The sequence below is a fragment of the Solanum pennellii genome, chromosome 9, assembly GCF_001406875.1.
Source record: "Solanum pennellii chromosome 9, SPENNV200".
NCBI lineage: Eukaryota > Viridiplantae > Streptophyta > Magnoliopsida > Solanales > Solanaceae > Solanum > Solanum pennellii.
In genome coordinates, this window is record NC_028645.1 from 13,159,901 (window position 1) to 13,174,218 (window position 14,318).

Below are 14,318 nucleotides of genomic sequence, written 5' to 3' on the forward strand. Positions count from 1 at the left end.
ATTATGTCCCAGAGACAAAGTTTGACGGATAAGTCACGTCGAGCCACGACGTTAAATAAGATGCTTCTTGTGAGGAAACCTAAGGTCTTAAATGTTTAGAATCTTACTTTTATAAATAATGATGTATTTATGTGGCAGGTTAAAGTGAAGGAAGAGTAAAATGTTTGAAGATTGGTAAGCAAAAGTTCCACTCCGTGAACCACCAAATAGGTCAGCGAGCTCGACCTCCATTTGGCTCAATGAAAGTGTAATACAGAGCCTGTAAAACTCGGCAAACTTGATAAGCAGTCGGCGCGTCGCCAAACTATTTGTCTAGCTCAACTCAGACCATCGATTTTATCCCCACGAAAATGAAGATTTTTTGAAAAAGGTGGGATAGATGATAACTTGGCGTATCACCGAATGGGTCGGCAAAACCGACTAACATCGCCAAAATGCACAAGAATTGGACGGTTATATATGGCCGAAAATCTCAAAACTTCAAATTTCCTTAATTTCCCTCTTTTCAAACTCCTCTACTTCATTCCAAGGTATTTTTTTCTAGATTTTCGTTTGCTATTAGAATTGTAGTTAGTTAGTTCTTTGGATTAGATTTCTTTGTTGCCTAGACTTTTCAAAAGAATTTATATCGGCATTAACAGCTAATCCCTAAGACCCCAAGTTTTATTTTTGAATTTTTTTAACTCATTTGCAATATTAGTATAGCATTAGCGTGTGGTGGCCTCTCTAGTAGAAATAAATTGCTTTAAGACTTCTTTTAATTTGAATCATTTCCCTGTGATGTTCTGATCTTTGATTGACCTTATTTTTTGTGCTTTATATAGAATGAATTTTCAATGGGCAATACTTAATTGTTGTTAAATTGGTGGGTGCAATCTAGGTAACCCATGTTTGTTCTAAGTAATAAAAAATGCTCAATGAGAGAATGGGTGACAACATTCTTAAGGGTAATCGTAGTTAAAAAGACAAATTTGGTGAAATCGGAAAAAGTCTGAGTCTTCCAGGGTGATGGTAAGTATGGGTCTTAATTGAATTTCAATGGTGCATGCTTTTATTTTTTTGTCTGGGACTTTTAAGTCAATTACGAGAAGAGGGTTGAAAAATAGGCACGTAGAGAGATTCGGTGGGCTAGGGCGAGCTCGTCGAACCACTTGGCGGTTAACCTAATTACTCCATATCTCCCTTAATTTGATTTCCTAGTTGTGGTGGGCTTTGTGAATTTCGGTGAAGAGTTTCTGGTCGCCAAAAAGTGGTCGGAGACTCGCCGAATATATTCTTTACCTCCCTTCCCATGCCTATGAATTCTTTTGCACTGTAACTTTTGATAAACAATCCAAGATCGATGAAAGTGGAAGGAGACTCACCGAGTTGATCACTTTATCACCAACTTTCCATAATTTTTAAGGTAACCCATTCGGCGAGTTCGTCCGAGCTTACCAAAGAGAATTGGAGATTTTCCTACTGGTTCGACGTACGTTTCATCCACAGAATTTCTGTAACACCCCAATTTTTTTTTTAACTAAGACTTGAACCATTAATTGTAGTGAGTGATATTTCACCAAGGAATTAAAAGTTTCTTAAGTATTAAGGCCAGTTCACTAGATTTAGCACCTTGAGTTCGAAAAAGAACTAATTGGAAATAGCAAGATCTGAAATTTTGCAAGTTAATCTAAGTAATATGTTAGGGGTCTAATCCTTTTAGGTTTAGTTTTATAATCATAAAAAACACCTAGGGTTTTAGTTGAGATTTCAAGAAGAGGCAAGAAGAGAAAAGAGGAGAAGAGAGGAAAGGATGAAGGCGTTCGTCGACGCTCTTGAGTTTAGTTGCGAATATTTGCAATGGGCTTAATCCCTATGAGGTATGTGATCTTCCACAATGTTGGTTTTTTTCACCCACACGCCAATCATGATTTATTTAGCGTACTTTCGTTCATGAAATTTAAGGATTAAGTACTTGATGAGTTCTTGGTAAGTGTTGTTGAAGTTCCATACAGTTTTAATTTATGATTCTACCTGGGTCAATATTAAACGACCATATCTGTTAAAATATTAAGAGCTACGTGAGCCATAACCTATACAATTAAAGGTAATTGAATCCACTTTCCATCGCCACAAGTTTTGCGTCAATCCAATTTCTGATTAAAAAGTTATGACTATTTTAGTAACCTATACATTGTTACAAATTAGCCGACGGGAAAACATTAAAAAGGATTTTTTTGTTATTTTCCTCCAAGAAAACCCTAAACTAATTTATTGACTGATAAAAGTCACATAACAATCATATTTCGTGTTCACTAATGACAAAACCTAATTCTTGGCCACAGAGATTTCAAGAAACTAATTCAAGAATCTCAAGAAAGGTTTTCTTGATCATTTACATTCAAGCTAGGGTTTCATGGTTTCTATTCAAGTTCTTATCCAAGATTCTTGAAGAAACATGTTCTTCCTATCGAAAATCATTCCTAACATGATCATAACCTTGAATTCATAGTTCAAATTCAAGCTAGAGTTGAGAGTTAAGTTTTGAGAATTCTTTCGAACGTTCTAAGAATGTCCTTTTAAGTCCAGTTGATGAATTTTCTATAACTTCTATTAATTTGTTCCAAGGTTCGCATAAGTAAGTAAGAGGATGAGGAAAAAGTCTTCATGAGTCTAGTTTTTCATCATGATATCCTTCATATTATGAATCATAACTCTTGAATTCATAATTCACATTTAAGAGAGAGTTAATAGTAGAGTTCAATAAATCATTAAGTTCAATTTTGAGTTCATTGAGATCCATCATTGATTTGAACTAAGATTTGAGAAAATAAGTAAGGGAATGAGAAGAACTGTATACATGAGTTACATGTAGTTATGTAGACCTTCAAGTCGAGTCGTTCATGCCCATGAATTTCGCATGGACTCCACAATTTTGAGTATCATGAGAGGAGTAGTATTTTCAATAGTCCATAATTTTGAGTATCATGAGAGGAGTAGTATCTTCAAGTTCTAAGTCTTGAGTATTTATCTATTAATCCCCTATAAGATTTTATTTAAAAATCTGGGAATATTAAATGTTACCCATTAAGTCCTTGGGTTGATTAGTCCATGCCCATAATTCCTCATGAACTTTATAAGTCGAACAATTTTGAGATAAGAAGTGTCGTTGAGTCCTTGAGTTGAGTAGTTCATGTTCATAATTACACACGAAACCTCCAAGTTGAGCATCATGAAATGATTCATAAACATGAGATCATGAACCTTGAATCCATACTTCAATTCAAGGAAAGTTAAGAGTCAAGTCTAGAAGTTAAGAGTAAGTCAAAGTAAAGTTTATAAAGTTTTCAAAAGTCTTTCGCAAACGTTTCCACTTTGTTTTAAATACTTAAAGTTCAAGTCGAGTAAAGAGTAAAGATTGAAGTCATTTCTTCAAAGAATTACATAGGGACTAAGTATTCCCAAAGAGATTTTAAAATGTTTTAACATTTATATAAGAATGGAAATTGAGATTTCCAAATAGCTTTTGGCTACTTTTGAGAAAAGAGTAATCGTTTTCTAAATAAAGAAATAGAGGAAATTGAAATTTCCAAGATAGACTTTGAGCTATGTTCTTGAGAATTAATCTCAAATCACAGAAGAAGTATGTTCTTTTAACATAAGAGCTAGTATTTCGAGAGTATTCTTGAGAACCGAATTGGGGGCGAGCATGAGTTTAGATAACTCACGTCTCCATAAAACAATGTAGTCACCATGGGTGAAAAAGGGTCAATACTTTTTTAGACGAATCCTTTTGACAATAGACAAGTGGATCCACTAAGTTAAGTTAGGTCATATACTGATGGCAAGGTAAAAGATGGTCTTTGGGAGGGTGAGGTAAAGTGTTGTATCATCACTATAGCTCTAAATGATTGTTGACTGTTAGAGAAACTCCCACAGATGTTATTGTATTTTTATATACATCTGTTTATTGTATTTTCATATACAATTTCAGAGTTATATTGTGTCCTTGTTATATACACAGAGTTGACATCATGTTTTCAAACATCTTTTCCTTACATTGCACTTGCTTTTAACTGTTTTATATCGAAATAAGTTCAGTTGAGTATCAGGAGTTGAGTATTTTAAGTTGAGTATCTTGAGTTAATCTTTACTTCATTTAGTTGAGTATCATATCTTTGAAGTTTAGTATCTAATTCTTGAGAGTTGAGCTAAGTGAGTTTGAAAAGAGGTAAGCATATATCCTTTTTATTCAAGTTTCAAGCTTATGTTATACTTTGGAATTCCACTTACATACTCGTACATCCCACGTACTAAGCTGTAACATTCCAGAAAATTTTTTGAACTAAGACTTGAACTGTTCATCGTAGTGAGTGAGATTTTACCAAGGTATTAAAAATTTACTAAGAATTAAGGTCCGTTCTCTAGATTTAGCACCAATAGTTCCAAAAAGAATTAAATTGGAACTAGCAAAATCTGAAATTTTAAGAGAAGCTAAGTATGAGTTTTGGGTCAACTTCAAACGATCATAACTACCAGTACAGGATGAGTTAGGTGTGATATAAGATACCATTGGAAGTGTATTTGAATTATATTTTCATTGACGCCGAGTTTGCTAAGTTTCGTGTTCGGATGAGTGATATATGACCTTTTTGAAGTTAGACTGTCCAGATAAGGAAAGTTAGCCGAAAATAGTGAAGGGTATTTTCGTCCTTTCCTTACCCAATAAGATTTAACTTGTTTTTAGTCATAATTTATGGGACTAATACTTTTATGTTCAATTTTATAATCCTAATAAACACCTAGGGTTTTAGTTCAGAGTTCAAGAAGAGGCAAGAAAATAAAAGAGGAGAAAAGAGGCAAGGAAGAAGGCGTTCATCGACGTTCTTGGGTCGAGTTGCAGATTTTTGCCATGGGTCTAATCCCTAAGAGGTATGTAATCTTTCATAGTGTTGGGTTAGATCACCCACACGCCAATCATGTACTTCTTTCAGCAAAATTTCATGCTTAAAGTTTAAAGATTAGAGTTCTTGATGAGTTCTTGAAAGGTGTTCTTGAAATTCATTTTAAATCTTGTTGTGTTGGAGTTTTGATGATTTCTTGAGATATAATTTAGTAATTTAGTGTTTTTCCCATTAGATTAGGATGTAATTAAGATAAGTAATCAAATCCAAGTGATTGAGGATGAAAGCGTTTGAGTTTAGGTGATTTAGGGTGAAAAAACGAGCAAAATTGCTTAGCAGAAATTTTGGGTTAGGTCCTGGCGTGGCGTGCCTTCCAGATCGCCCCAAACCCATCTCTTTCCATCAAGGGTTGGGTCTCCGTACCAGCCATAGATCCAGGGTCGTCTACCTAGTCCGTTTGAGTTCGTTTAAAGTGCACCATCCCTCCTTTTCGATTTTAACTAATATAAGCTACTTCTAACTACCTAACATCAGTCCTAACATGATCATAACTTTGAATTTATAATTCAAATTCAAGGTAAAGTTGAGATTTAAGTTTTGAGCATTCTTTCAAACGTTCTAAGAAAATCCTTTTGAGGAGTCTTCCACAACTTCTAGTAACTTATTTCAAGACTCAAGCAAGTGAGTATATGAGTGAAGAGTATGTATTCATGAGTCCAAAATATCACATATATCCTTTTTATAATGAATCATAACTCTTGAATTAGTTCACATTCAAGAGAGATTTAATAGTATAGTTCAAGAAAGGCTTTAGTTAAATCGTGAATCTTTTGAGATTAACTATTAAGATTGAGCTAAGATCTGAGGAAGTAAGAGAATGAGAAGAGTTTTATACACAATTTGCATTTAGTTACTTAGACCTTCGAGTCAAGTCGTTCATGCCCATAACATCCGCATGAATTTCATAAATTGAGTATCATTCAAAGGAGTAGTACCTCCAAATTCTAAGTCGTGAGAATTGAGTTTCTTATTCCTTTCTTGAGTTAAAAAGTACCTTCTGGTTCTTGAGTTGAGTAGTTCATGCTAAAAATTCAACATGAACTCTCCACGTTAAAAATTCATAAAATCATCCATAAACATAAGATCATGATCTTTGAATCTATACTTCAATTCAAGGAAAGTTAAGATCAAAGTCAAGAAAGCTAAGAGCCATGTCTAGAAGTTAAGAAACAAGTCAATGTAAATATATAAAGTTTTCTAGAGTCTTTCACAAACATTTTCACTTAGTTTTAAAGGACTTAAAGTTCAAGTCAAGAAAGATCAAAGAGTTGAGTTCATTTCTCAAAAGCTACGGGGGAATTAAGTATTCCCTAAGAGTTAAGTTTTCAAGTAAGCAACGAGTATTAAGTTGAGTTAAGTTGTCAAGAGTTATAAGGAAACTAAATAATCTCTAAGAGTTTAAACAAATTTTTTTCAAACTTTTGAGAAAGAAAGGAAGCTAGTCTTCCACAGAGCCTATGTCTAGTTTCAGGAAAACAAAGAGGAAACTAGGATTTTCAAGAGAACTTTATAAGGCTATGTTTTGAGAACCAGAATCAGTTTGTTTTTAAACATAAGAGCTAGTATATTTTTTGGAGTAGCATTGAGTATCAATATGTAGGAGAGTTCAGATAGGTCACACCCCCCATAAACCATGTAGCAACCATGGGTAGAAAAGGTTCATACTTTTTGAAGAACCCTTTTCGCAGTTTACTAGTGGAACCATTAGGTAGTTCATGTCCTATTCCTTTGGCCTAGTATAGGATGTGCTGGAAGCATGCAGTAGACCGTTGTATCATCACTGTAGCTCTTAACTGATGGTTTGCTTCTCTCAATTCTATTGGGATAAACTTATCGAGAAAAAACTCACAAAAGAAATCCCAAGCTACAGGAGCCGCATTTGCACCCTTATTCTCCTTCCAATGAGTGTACCAGATTGAGAAACATCCTTCAACTAGTATGAGGCTACTTTAACCCGATCATTCCCAGTGACTTGCATTACCTCAAAGATCTTCTTGATCTTATCCAAGAAATTCTGAGGATCCTCATTAGCTTGCGATCCTAAAAACTCAGGAGGATTCATCCTAAGAAAGTCACGGACCCTTGCTGCCACTGATCCACCATTTTCATTAACATGAGCAATAAACCAATTGTTCTAGTTAGTCATACTCTAAGCCAACATCTGTATGTCATTTCTGAACTCAACATTGGAGACTTCCAGATCTGGGGCTGGAAGAGCTGCATTTGCATTTCTGGCGTTCGCATTCCTAGCATTAGCTCTACGAGGAGGCATTATCTGAAACGTAGAATGTCAGTTAGAATGGAAAAAGATCATACCTCAAGCATGATAAGAGTAACAAGAAAGTGAAATTTTTCCTATAACACTTCAGAGCCTCCTTCTCATTAGATGTGGTGCACTTCACACCCATGAAAAAGACTCTACTTAGTGCGCTTTTCAGACATCCTAGGACACCTAAACCTAGTGCTCTGATACAAAATTTTTGTCACACCCCGAGCTACCCCCGAGACAAGGACATGGAACTTAGGACCACAAGTGATCCAAACCTAACCCCGCTGGCATGATCATAAGCATACTAAAGATAATAAACTGATGCGGAAGCTAAATCACGACTTATAATGAACTGATGGGGAATATCCATATTCTATAACTGAGATATTTGAAAACTATGTGTTTAATACAAAGGAAATATTAACTCAATACTAAGCTGAATCTAACTATGTCTAGAATAAGCCTCTAAACTGGACTAGAAATACTGGGACAAGCCCCTAGCTAAATGTAGCAAAAACTTAAACTAAATAACTAAAGACTGAAATGACTTTCATGACTGTTGTCCTCAGAGAATGAGGACTCACCACTGAATCTGCTGAACTGGAGATCGGAAATCTATCTATGCATGATCTAGATGATGAGAACCTGAACCTACATCACGAGAAGATGTAGAGCACATATGCGTCAGTGCTTCAAAGGTACTGAGCATGTAGGATAGAGTAAAGCTGAAATAAAACATAACTGAACAAGCATAAAAGCAAGTATAATAATCTGACATGATAAACTAAATTCTAAGCTAACTGAATGCAATGACCAATTTATAAAACATGTTGAAACTGAATATTGAATATACTAATAAATGGTCAATGCAAAGAGTCTGACCGAACTGTTGGAGCTAATAATAACCGATTATAAAACCACATGAGCTAAATGTGGAGTCTGATGTATACGCCCCATCGAGAGGACCCAATATACACTGCCAAAGGTATAAAGGCATGCTGGTGTGATCACTTAACTGATTTCCCACAAGGGGGACTTACAACCTACTTGGCTAGTAGTTCTAGGACTATTGGGTACGCTAAACCCTAGTCTAACTCGGTATTATGCTACTACCAATGAATTACGTAAATTTATTGATTATGTCTGAGTTTCTGTAAATACTAGATAGCTTGGATCTGAACATGTAAACTGATAATGCATCAATTGATATGGTAATTATGCATTTATAATTGAGGCATGTATATCTGAAGTGTCTTAAATATCTGACCTAACATGTGCAATTCTAGAACATACGAAATACAAAGCTAGAGTTATGAAATTTATTCAATAAACTAAATAATAATATGATAACCTGATTTGGAACATAAAACTAATAAGTTCATGAAGTTATATTGAAGTTCTAGAAACTCAAGGTCTAATCATGATATAGGAATCAAGAATCTGATTGAAAACTAGGGACCCAGTGGGTGAAAGGAACCCACTAGTGAAATTCAACATACCTGGTGATGAAATCCTCGAAAAAATACTTAGGTTTCGGGGCTGGAACTGGTGGAGCTTGTTGCATTCTTGAACTAGGGTTCTTGAGCTTTTTCTCCTTTCTTGCTTCTAATTTTTTAACTTTTGATTTAACGATTTGACTTAGATATGTTTTAATTATGTTGCTAGGCTTAAACTTACTAAAATCTAATTATTTATAGTTAAAACGACGTAACTTAAGGTTTATATGAAGTGGGAAAATACCAAGAGACCCTTGGATAAGTTGTTGTCAGACCAAACGATGGTCAGGACTCACGGTCCGTTATCTGACCGTTGCCCCGTCGTTGGGTCTGTCCACTGTTCCTGTTCGACAGAACTTTACTAAAATGGGCATAACTTTTTACTTGAAGGTCTGATTTTTGCAAGGTCGGTGGATATAAAAATATAATTCCATTATCTATCTGTGGGTAGGTAATAGGACGCATTATACATTTTGTGGTAAGAGTTATGACCATTTGAAGTTGACCCAACTGCATTTCCCTTTAACTGTCTGCAAATATCCACCTACGGACCGTGCTGGTCATCCGTAGCTCTTGTCAGAGAGTGGGTGAATGGGATCTCAATCAACGGTCATGGACTGCGGACCGTCGTCTGACCTACGAACAATCGGTCCGTCCGTAAATCAAGACTTAGCCAATTTTTCTCGGCTATGTTTTTGGAAGTCTCTGATCCCATCGAGTGTTGTGCAGGACGTACCTTCGTGTGTCCTACGGACCGTTGATCCCACCATTGGCTGCACCTGCAAATTTTTCTGAAAAACTAATTTTTGGTCTATTTTAGCTACGGGGTGTTACATATCAAGTCACTCTCTCCCAAGAACATCTCTAGAGACACAATCATCAAGAAATCTTGAAGAAAGAACACTCCCCTCTCTAGAGGTTGAAACTGGAACAAGTTAGTTTACATTCCTTCTGAGTAGGAAACGAATGACTAGTAAAGTTATATTATTTGGATTCACTATTTATCTAAAATTGTGTAGTACTATTGGTAATGGAGTGAACTATTTGATATTATTTTCTTTGAGCTTTTATTTGCTTTGCAGTTTCTCGCGTCAATAGAAAGAGAGGAAGAGGGAAATATAAATCTAAAACTGTTGATATTAAAACCAATTATGGAGGGAAAATTAAGGTAATTATTCAAGGTGACATTGATAGAGCTGTGGGATCTGGGGCTAGGGATATTGTTAATTACTCTGGCTTGATCATGAGGAGCAGTATCTCATTCCGAGATGGAAATTGGCAAAAGATTATTTAAAAACATGGAGAAGCTATGTGGTATAAGGTCAAGGTATTAAATCACTTTTAATTTTGTATTTCCTTTAGATTACTTGATTTATCAAATTTAGTATTACAATGTTTTTAGGACAAATTTGAAGTTTGTGATGGACTGAAAGAGCATAAGTTACAAGGCTTTGTGATAAGCACTATGCGAAGACTCTTTAGAGCTTGGAAAGCTCAATTGCATAACTTTTACTCTCCCTATAGTACTGATGAAGAGAGATTATTGCATCGTCCTGAGGATTTTCAGTTGGAGGATTGGAAATACCTTGTTAAGTATTTTGGTAGTGAAAAATTCAAGATAACTTAATTTATAACTACATGTTCCATAATTTTACTTATGCTTAGATGAACAAACTCTACTTTTTTAGTAGCTGTGCAATTTGGATAAATATTTTCTGATCTCCTGATTTGGTGCAGGTTGTCAGTGAGAGAAACAAAAAACTAGAGAGAAACAAATAACTAAGAATTCTTGTGGTACAAGATCATTTGTAGAAGTAGAGGAATCTATGGTGGAAATATATTTTTTCCTCAATTATTTCGTATACATCATTGCTACTTATATACACCTGTTCATATATGTTTTTCTTATAGTACTATATTGTAGAGAAATCCTGAATCGGGAGAAAAAGACACCCAAGATAAAGTCTGGGAGATTCAACACACACGTAAAAATGCTAATGGAGAACGTGAATGGTTGGATCCACAATCACAACAGATTCATGTAATTCCCTAAAAGATTTGCCTTGTTATATTGTTGACCTACTACAAGTTACTTCCAATATGTAGGTTATGTTTTTGTGTAAATGGTTGTGTATTATTGTAGGGTCAGCTCCAACAACTTCTTGTTGAACAACAATCTGAAGAGATCCAGCATCACATGAATAGGGATGATATCTTATCTTCAGTTCTTGGTGAGAGATCAGGCTATGTTTGGGGAAAGGATATGGAAAGAAACCTCCTAAAAAGACTCATATACAGCAAGGAAGACCTAGAGGCTAGTGTGTCTTCAGCGATAGAAAGTATGGGTCAAGAGATGCAAGATGATATGTATCGAAGGTTGCAAGAAGAACGAGAGAAAATGACTGCTGATTTAAAAAGCAATATGGAAGAAGATTTGCAAAAAAATTGGAAGAGGAACGTCAACACATGAAAAGGCGAAGTGGCCAAGTTGTTTCAAGAATAAATGGCTGGTATCATGACTAAAATGCAACATGTACTTTCTCTTGCTTCTGAAAAATTCTTCTCCTTTCACTGTCAGTTCTTCTCTCCTATCATCTAAGGCATTTTGTACCACATATAAAGAAAGAATTTGTGGGATTTTTTTCCCAAGATTTTGATATTAGGAAGTTGTTAGCTCTATTTATTGACTCCCTTTATATGTAGGTTCTTTGTTTTTAGCGTGAAATGCCTCACTTATTAAGGGATTTGAGTTGTGAGTGGATTGGTTTTTGTTTTTAAAGACTTAGTCTAAGATGAATATTTTTTTAATTGTGAAAAAGTATAATGTCTTCAGGTAGGGCAGTGTTGGATTAGTTAGAAAAAAATCTTGAGTTAAGTCAAAGGCATATGGAGCCATCAAGAATGACACTTTATGGATTTGGTAATACTTCAAGTAGTTCATTGTGGTACGTCCTATCACTTTTCTCCGGCATGGAGAAGAGCATACTGCATTTGAATTGTGAAAGGACATGCCAAATTGCATTGGTTCAGGACTGTTGTGTGGTGTGAATTAAGGACTATTAATCCTGCAAAGGAGAAGAATCCTTAGATGGATGAGATTAAATTTTTTCATACACACAAAAATATAGTATTGAAAATGACGGTGTTGATTTTAAAGTCTTGTGTTACTCTTGTTATTATTAGCATTGAATTGTGAGAATTAGAAAGTGATTGTGTTTTTCTTATTTCAGGGACAAGGTTCTTAATCAATTGGGCAGGATGAAGAACTACTTTTAAGGTGTATAATGGAAGTTTTTGCTTTTTGGCCATGGGTATATGGATAACTGAAGCTAGCTTGTTATTATATATATATGTATAGTTGAATTTCTAGTACTGGGAGTATTTGTGAAATTTAAATCGAAAATGCTTTTGTATTAATTTTGTAAAATACAATTGGATGTGTGTGTGTATATATATATATATATATATATATATATATTATATTATATGTTTTTAAAAATCAATTTTTGCAGTGACATAAAGTTGCCACTGATATTTAATTGATTTTGTGGCTGAAAAAGTCGCTGCTAATTAATAGTGTGTAGCAGTGAGATGAAATGTGATACTAATAGTTTATAGTTTTTTGCAATGGTAGGAGTTGCTACTGATATTAATATTTAGCAGCGGCAAAGGTTTTCACAGAAAAGATATAAACTTTCTGTAGCAACATTTGTCGCCACAAAACAAGGCTTTTAGCAGCGACAAAGGTTGCTACAAAAAGATACAAACTCTGTGTAGCAACCTTTTCCGCTACTAAATCAAGACTTTTAGTGGCGACAAAGGTTGGTACAAACAGATCAAACTTTTTGTAGCATCCTTTGTCGCTACTAAAACAAGGCTTTTAGTGGCAACAGAAGTTGCTACAGAAGCATTGTTTTAGCAGCGACTTGACAAACAGTCGTGTTGCGGTTTTACCCAGTAAAAAATGGGGTTGATGGTGTTGGCTAAAAATGGGGGAGAGAGGAGAGTGGCGACATTTTTACATATTGTAGAGACTACTGTCGCCACAAATGAGTATTTTTTTGCAGCGACAACCTTTTGTTGGGCCAAATAACTTTTAGCTATGGAATTACTACCAACGGAGTTGTCGTGACCTTTGTGGATTTTGTGCGACTTTTTCGCCACAATAAGTGTTGTTTCTTGTAATGTGTTGCACAGTAAGTGAGTAAGTATTACTTAAGTGGTGATGTGGAATATGATGATAATTCTAGTGTGCAGATTGAGAGGTAAGGATTGACTAATTGTCATGAGTTCCTAGTGGAAAAGTGTTCCTACATTGCCATATTAGTATTGAGGTATAGTATAGTAAGCGAGCAATCATATTGATATTCAGGTTTAGTAATAAACATTAAACTTGAGTTTGAGATGAGCGTTGTGATAAAAAGAGAAAACATGAGGGCGATGATTTTATTCAAGATATTTGAGCTAGGACACTTGACATATAGTAGGTTAGGAATTGAGATGTTAGATGCACTAAATATGAGTGGTACAAGTGAGAGACCTTAACCTTTAGATAAGGGATGTGAAGTGTAAAATAAGTCACAAGAGTTACAAGAGCATAAAGGGTTATGCCCAGATAATAAGTTACCAAGTGAAGTTCCAGTTAAGTTATAATCTTCCATGTGTGGCTAGATAGCATAATTGATTTTTCAATGTGGAATAGGTCCATATCCTTCAAGTGTCACGTTTAGACCTAAGGGTGATGATAGGATGGGAATTTCTTAAGGAGTTGGTTAGTAGGAGTCCATGGAGTTTTTAATGTTACAAGCTTGAATATGGTAAGAGAAGACCATTACACTCAGACCATAGTAATATTAACCCATTTCATACCATGTCTGGTCGTCATTCGAGGAAGAATGATCCAAAGGGGAGATATTGTAACATCCCAGAATTATTTTTTTTTCAAACTAAGACTTGAGCCGTTAATAGTAGTGTGTGAGATTTCTCCAAGGAATTAAAAATTTCTTAAGTATTAAGGTTAGTTCACTAGATTTAGCACCTTGAGTTCCAAAAATAATTAAATTAGAAATAGCAAAGTCTAAAATTTTGCAAGTTAAGCTAAGGATGTGTTTTTGGTCAACTTCAAAAGACCATAACTCCTAGTACAAAATGAGTTAGGTGTGATACAAGTTACCATTGTAAAGATATTTGAATTATCTTTTCCAATGCCGCCAAGGTTTTTAAGTTTTGAGTTCGGATGAGTGAGATATTAATTTTTGAAGTTAGGCTGACCAGTTAAGGAAAGTTTGCCGAAAATATGAGGGGTATTTTAGTCCTTTCCTTATCCAATTAGATTCAATTCGTTTTTAGTAATATTTTAGGGTTCTAATCCTTTTTGTTTCAGTTTTATAATCATGATATACACCTATGGCTTTAGATGAGAGTTCAAGAAGAGGCAAAAAGAGAAAAGAGGAAATGATGAAGGCGTTTGTCGACGTTCTTTAGTTTAGTTGCGTATTTTTGCCATGTGTTTAATCCTTAAGAGGTACCATAGTGTTGGGTTCTTTCACCCACATGACAATCCTAATTTATTCAGCGTAATTTCGTTCTTGAAATTTAAGGATTTAAATT

General features: G+C 35.0%; 1 pseudogene; it reads left to right on the plus strand.

The window, feature by feature from the left end:
• The first annotated feature begins 9,674 nt into the window (after positions 1-9,674).
• On the plus strand, positions 9,675-11,212 carry LOC107030001 (annotated as a pseudogene).
• Positions 11,213-14,318: the final 3,106 nt, after the last annotated feature.